Here is a 7,138-nt window from a genome sequence, read left to right on the forward strand (position 1 = left end):
CACTCGCTATTTTTAAGAGCACAGCCCAGCTGGAAAGGAAAATAACTTCTATTTCTTTCCAACACTTTTCAAAGCAATGAATAGTAGCCAAGGTATTCTTCCTTCTAACTAATCCATTCACCAAGCATTTATTTAAGCATCTATTGTATGCCTTGGACTGCCATGCAAAAGAACTTTTGTAGCCTGTGGCTTCACCATGTGAAATCTGTGTATAAAGAAGGAGGAAAAGTTGATGTCGACTCTAGTGTCCTTTAAATCCTTGGAAGCCACTGTCCCTCCACCAAGAAGCCTGTGGAATTACAAACAGTGGCGAAGTCAAACAGAAGTTCACAAAACTCTCTTGAATCTTAGTGCTTCCTGAAAGCAGAGAGGGAAGTCTTGATTTTACCTGGTAACATCTAAAACGTGCTTCAAAAGACTTTGGTAATCATTTTGCAACAAGCTGTAGGTGCCGTGGATTTGCAGGGAGTGGGGAATGCTGGGTGAGCTCACAGTTGGGAGAGAATGTTTGCTCATCTATCGACGTGTGTGCACACAATTCTATTTACCTATCACCTGGCAGATAAGATTTTATAGAGTCCAAATTACAGTCCCCTCCCATTCTGCTGAAATGCAGAGAACAGTCAAATGTGATGCAAATGCCGTAAAATATTAATTTACTCGCACATTGGTCCACCTGCTTATTTCAAAAGGATCTGTGTTGCTACAGGAGTTGGGGTAACACAGAGAGCTGATGTAACTTGTTATAGTCCGTCACAGGGAAGAAACAGGAATAAACACAGGGTGAATTTGTTGCCAGATCACACCAACCAGTATACAAGAAACAGTAACCGAGAGGATGTTTTATATGATGATATGAAATAAAAGTGGAATATTTACTATTGCAAAAGCACAGTGGAGCACAAAATACAACACTATTCATAGTGGAAGATGACCAAGAAAGGTGGCCCCAATAATACAGACAGGGTGGGCTATACAGACCAGGGAGAATGTGGGAGACAGGGCCCAAGCTAAGGGCACAATAAAGGTAACTTTGTTTTACACAGTGTCAGAAATGCACATTCTCTTTGAAGGTCAGAAGCATAGGAGCTTAGAGGTTTAGAGGCTATGGAAATTGTCACTCAAAATTTCTGCTTCCTAACTCCCTCCATAATCAGCACCTTTGACAAAGGAGTTCATCTCAGCTTACACCCAGTCAGGGGGATCCCTGCCCTGTGCAGTCACAAACTCTGATTACACTACAATGAGTATTCTGAAGAGGAGTTTTTAGGTAGGATTCAATTTTTGCTTATATTATGGCAATTAGCGATGTTTTTATTACTTCACAAATGGGATGCATTAAAAGTGATAGAAAAATCAATGAAACATTTCTGTTAACATCAAATATATCCAATAAAATATAATGCTCGTTGCTTTTTTGTTTGTAATCGTTTGAAACATGTTTTAGTACTTGTGGGGTAGTGGTAATATGCAGTATAAATATTTACAGTACATCAGTCTGAAAGATTCAGATTAATGAGGATTATTAAATATATTGCTAACTGATAAAGACCAAATAGAATTATATAATATGAATAGAATTATCAAAGAAGGAAAAAAAAATTAAAAGTTTCTACAAAAACATATGGTTTACCTTACACGATATTCTTTTCCTTCTGTAAATTTTAAGCATTGATATTTTTAAAAACCTCAATCCAATTACAGCTTTCAGCCAACATTTTAAAAAATTATAAAACTAGCACCCTATATATTCATAATTATATTATAGCTTTTTAAAGAAAATTCAAGAATAAATTTATTCCATTAAACTAAATTAAATGAAACTAAAATGTGAACAGGGTCCTTGATGACTCGAAGAGTCATATCTTAAAAACAAAAGAAGTGTGACATGTAAGCCCCAGAACAGAAATCACTACTTCTCTTGGCATTTCTACAACTTACTGTTTTCAATGCATTTTTTAAAATAAGGAGGGACTGATTCTGACTTACCTTGGAAGTATGACCAGAATGAAATCTTCATTCTGGTCATACTTCAAAGTATTTTAGCTACACTGATCTAAATGTTTCACAGAAGCCAAACTATTACATTACTTTGAAAATGTAAAGCAATGCGCATCAAATAACCTCTCTTTCCCTAAAAAAGATAGTCTGTCTTGCTGCACTGTGTCGCTTTACCTCAGCAGACAGTTAAGCTTTTCAGAGCCTAAACTACATTTTCTTTCAGATAACTATGGCTTAAGGAATTCACAACCACTCCTGCATTCACCTACTTCCATGAGTCTCAGGGTTTTAGTAAAACACAGTTATTGACTAACTTCTAATGGGAAACAAAGTGAGCCGGGTGTTAACAATGTGTTAGTCATCAGAAACTGTCATTCAAGGTATGTGCAGAAGCAAAATCCACTTGACATTTCAGAATGGAAAAAAAAAAAAAAAGAAAGAAAGAAAGAAAGGCACCACATTACTCAGAAAGAATGTGAGTCCTTGAACTTTATAATGACAACAGAAACAGGAGCCATAGAAATGTTTACTAATTTTTTAATAATCTCTTAAAGCTGGCCTTTCCCAGGACTCCCAGACAACTTAAGGTATGTTGAAACTTATGGCTATCCTCAGACATTTGACATATAACCTACGAGCTAAAGAGATTTTCTTTAATCTTTCTCTAAAAGGCAATTTAGAGGCCTGAAGCCTAGTGATAACATTTCTAAAAAACTGGTACTTCTGTTTACCAAACCCCTTTAAAACGAAATCTAGAGAGAAAAATACGGTCTTACCCAGTTCTCAATCGAAAGCAAACATTTCTCATATTTTTTAGCATGAATTTGTTTGTGTACTGAAAAACGACAAGTACACGTTTTATGGCAAGTAGAGCAATTTTCTGCATGCTGCGAAATAGAATCCAGGACCTCTAAGGCATTGTGTAACACTTAAACTGTGCCTTATTTTATATCCTCACTTCTCCCGTATTTACCTCCCAGAAATAATAGCTCATTTTAACCACAGCAGAGCTTCATCTCACGAGTCATAGTGAATTTACCAACCACGTAAACTCACTAACCGGTAGAAACTCATAAACCCCCTGTGAGGAGAGTTGAGTAGCTCTCAGTTCTGGGAGAAGGGCAGGAGGGTATGATTTACCACTTTAGCTAGGCAGCCATAAAACTGTAAATGGACTAGCAGGGTCACCACTAAATCATCACACTATTATTCTCAATTATTGTTTCTTTCAAATATTACGGTTATTAAAATATCCCTCCTTATTTGGGCTGCCTGAACAGCACAGAGCTTCAACAACTAATGCCACTTTTCTTTTTTTTTTCCATATTATTATTTTCCTTGGTTTAGCAGTCTTTAAAAGGGGGTGACCTAATGCAAAGACCAGAATTCTGCTCATTAAATTATATCCAAAAATAGAGTGCAAGTTGTTTATGTGTAAAAGCACCACACATTATCAGTCAACCGGCTGTAGGCTTCTATTGTCTTTCTCTCAACTGAGAAAATAATTATTTTTAAATTACTATTAAGGTTCACAGCCAACAAATCCAAAGGAAGAATGAATACACTCAGCCTGCCTGCTTACTGTCAGTACCACTTTTTAAATAATGGCTATAAAATTTTAAGCAGTAACAAGAGGGATATACTTATTCCAAATAAGTTACATCCCCCAAATAAAACCTTTAGAAAGCCAGCCAGCACTATAGGCCTCTGGGTTCCAAAGGATGGGTATTCTTCACACTTGAAAGGGTTAAGGGCCTGCAAGGCCCAAGGCACTAGACTGCAAAAGAAATGTTGCTTTAGTAAGCTCTGAAAGGTTTCTAACAAGTACCAAATACTTGTTGATCTGTTCACAATAAACACCAGCAGGATTGTCAAGCTCCTTTCACTGTCTGGGGAGATGCATTTACATACTGTACCCAGTAAGAACAGCTTGTTGGTATCTTTTATAAAAGTTGAGTAGAAGCCTCATTCAGTGTCTGCCGTCGGAATGACTGAAAGAAGATGCAATGGAAATGGTGAAGTCTCTCATCTGGCTTGGGCAGTATAAATGCTGTGCATAAAACACTTGGAGTAGTTCAGGCAAACCCACCTGAATGGACCAGGAGCACTGTCTGTTGCCATGGCAGCCTGATCTAATTACATGAGTGATCAGGGCTGGAGTAAGTGCAGGGAAAACCTACACCACTGACACCTACCTGCATGATGAGAAAAGCAGGCAGGAGGTTCAGGGGAGCCCTTCAACCTCTGCTTTATGTGGAAGGTGGCATTCAAGCCCAATTATTTGCAGAGCTGCTAAAATATTGACTGATGCATGCACAGTTAGAGGACAATCAGAGGAGATTAAATGCCACTGCATTAGCAGTAATGTGCAATCCCTTTCCAAGAGTTCATGTGTTGGATTTTTCTCTTCCACCTCTCCCTTGGCTTCCCCAGGCATAGCTTCATTCCAAAAAAAAAAAAAAAAAAAAAACTTAGGTATAAAATTCCCTTTACCCTCAAATAAACCAGAGGGTGGGTTTAACAGGATCTTCTAAGAACTTCAAGTCCTTTCAGAAACCCAAACACAAGTGACTTAGCTAACACTGTTGAAAAAGTAACCCATTCTGCCTAAAAATAACCAGCAAGTAACTACCCACTGCTGTGTGCAATATATAACGATGATGTTTAAATATTAAGAACAGACTGCATTATAAAACACAAATGTCATTGAGATGTGACTACTAGATTGCCAAGGGAGAACTTATTTGCATACACACATTCCCATGCATGCACGACAGGATGTGAACGGAGAATGCCACTCTAAGGCATTAGTTTTTATTCTGTGGGTGTAATAGGGTCTTCTAATTTTGCTAATTGTATCCTGTGGATCTCTCAGGGAAGCTAAGAATTTCTTCGGGGACAGAACCAGTTTGGAGGAGTCCCTACTGCACAACATACGGTAAACAAAATAAAAATAGCTTGCCGTTCTTGTTAGCCACATCGCGCATTATATAACCGGCTTCCGACTGGCTTTTTTTTTCCCCCTCCGCCCTTACTACTCTTCAGTAATTTCCCAATCTTCCCAAGTATTTATATTACCCTCTTATCTGTAGGATTATATACCGAGAAAGCAAAACAAAACAGAGCAGCCACGGGATCGAACCGAACCCCACGGTCTTAGAAACTGATTTTCTGTTTTGTTTTGTTGTTTTCTGGCAGTCTTGATCCCCACCCTCCTGCCACCCCCCATTAAGGTTCTTGCTCAACCACCCTAGAAAACCTGAATTGTTTCATGCTTCCAGTCAGCCCCCTACGTGGTCTGCAATAAAATGAAAGCACCAGCCACGGAGTTTAAGAAGGCGGCCTGAGGGCGGGGGGGGGGGGCTACAGAGGAGATCGAGGCGCTGCACTGTCCAAGTGGCCACCGAGGGACCCCTCCACGTCGTGATGGCCCTCGCCCCCCGCCCCGGCGCGCGCGCATACACACACACACACACACACACACACACACACACACACGCGCGCGCGCGCGCGCGCGCGCACACACACACGCGCACTCACTCACACACTCACGCCGCGCTCAGACACCGCCTCACCTCTCGCTCCGCCCGTCCGGCCCGGGTCCCTGCCCCGTGCGGGACCGGCCTGCGCGCTCGGCTGGAACCACGTAGGAGGCGGCGGCGGCGGCGGCCGCCGCGGGAGTGGCGGAGTCTCCGGCTGGCCCGGAGAGAAGGAGCAGCGGGGCTCCAGGGCGCATCCCAATCCCCGCAGCGCCTCCTCCTCCGCCGCCGCCTCCTCCTTCCCCTCCTCCTGGCTTCATTCACCCTTCCAGTCGCCGCGCAGCCGTTCACTCCCGGTGAGGGCAGCGCCTGCCGCGGCTCCTCTGCTCCTGCCTCGGGCGCTGGCGGGGGCGCCGGCCCGGGCTGGGGCGCTCGCGGGCTCCCAGCTCCGGGCGGCGGCGGCGGCTGCACATGATCAGGAAGCGGCCGCACCAACAGGGCGGCGGTGGCGGCGGCAGCCAGGGCCGCCACTGCCCCTCCTGCGGCGCTCGGGCACCCGCACACCCCTTCCCCCGCGCGGCTGCCCCTCTGTGTCCCAAGCCTGGCATCTCCGAGCGCAAAGTCCCGGTCGGATTGCCGGCTCAGTCCCCTCCGCTGCCGAAAACCCGGGGAGGCCGGCCTCCGCGCAAAGACCCCGGTCCGGGGCGCCGGGGCCAGGTGACCACCCGCAGGGAAGTCCAGCCCTCCCCGAGTCCCAGTGGCTCTCACCGCCCCCACCGGGGAGGGGGAACGCGAAGGGGACAGCGCGACCCCCGGCCGCCGCCGCCGCCTCCCCCTGCGCCACCGGGAGGGAGGAGGACATGGCTCTCCGCGCTCGCGGCCGGACGGGCAGCCGCCAGAGCGGGGCGCCGCCGCTGCTCTCCTGTCCGCGCCCCCCGCCCGGGCGCGCCCCCTCGCCCGACGGGCGCCCACCCGGGCCTTGGCAGCCCCCCTGCTGGCCGTCCATGCTCCCAGAGTGGGGCATCGGCCCGGGAAGCTGGAGCCGGGGACTGTTGTATGTACACACACACACACACACACACACACACACACACACACCACGACGCGTCGGTTTCCTTCGCTCCTCTTCCAGCTGTTTTCCGTGCAGCCGATTGGGATTTGGGGTTTGTTTGCTGGTTGTTGCTTTTGCCCCTCTCGGGAGAGCGGGGTGGGGGGTGATTTTAATCTAAATAAGGGGAGAGGGGGAGGGGTAGAGAGAGAATCAGAGGAGGAAAAAAAAATAGCCACTTACTGTAAAGTGTAAATAGATCTGGGGTTGCGTGGGGAAGGGGGGACAGAGGGAGAGAAACAATGTCTTGCGGCTGCTGTCGCTCTGGCGGCTGCTCCACGGGGCTTGTTTTGGATCCCCCTGCAGTGAAACAGGTCCTGTACGGCTCCGCCACTGTAGTAGAAATGATGTCTGCGGTATACTCTGCTCTCTCCTCCTCCTCCTCCCCCTCCTCCCGCTCCCCTCCCCTCCCTCCTCCCTGCGCCCGCCCTCCCTCCCTCGCGCTCTCTCGCGCTCGCTCGCTCGCTCGCTCCAGTATGTAAATGTGTAATAGAAGCCAAATATGGAGCAGTTGGCTGCCGCCGCCGCAGCTCAAGGATCCGACTTCATG

General features: G+C 46.3%; 1 protein-coding gene across 9 annotated transcripts in view; it reads right to left on the minus strand.

Moving 5' to 3' along the window:
• The window catches only part of Atxn1 (ataxin 1), a 381,142-nt gene extending 374,165 nt beyond the window's left edge, over window positions 1-6,977 (minus strand). For 7 of the 9 annotated variants that reach the window (XM_078020572.1, XM_078020573.1, XM_078020575.1 and 4 more), the window contains exon 1: window positions 6,772-6,977. The gene's annotated coding sequence lies outside the window, so the exon portion shown is untranslated. Of the gene's footprint in view, window positions 1-5,576; window positions 6,212-6,771 lie in introns of those variants that run through there. The other 2 variants (XM_078020574.1, XM_078020570.1) reach the window with 1 other exon arrangement.
• Window positions 6,978-7,138: the final 161 nt, after the last annotated feature.

This window comes from Ictidomys tridecemlineatus, chromosome 8 (genome assembly GCF_052094955.1).
Source record: "Ictidomys tridecemlineatus isolate mIctTri1 chromosome 8, mIctTri1.hap1, whole genome shotgun sequence".
In the NCBI taxonomy this organism is placed as follows: domain Eukaryota; kingdom Metazoa; phylum Chordata; class Mammalia; order Rodentia; family Sciuridae; genus Ictidomys; species Ictidomys tridecemlineatus.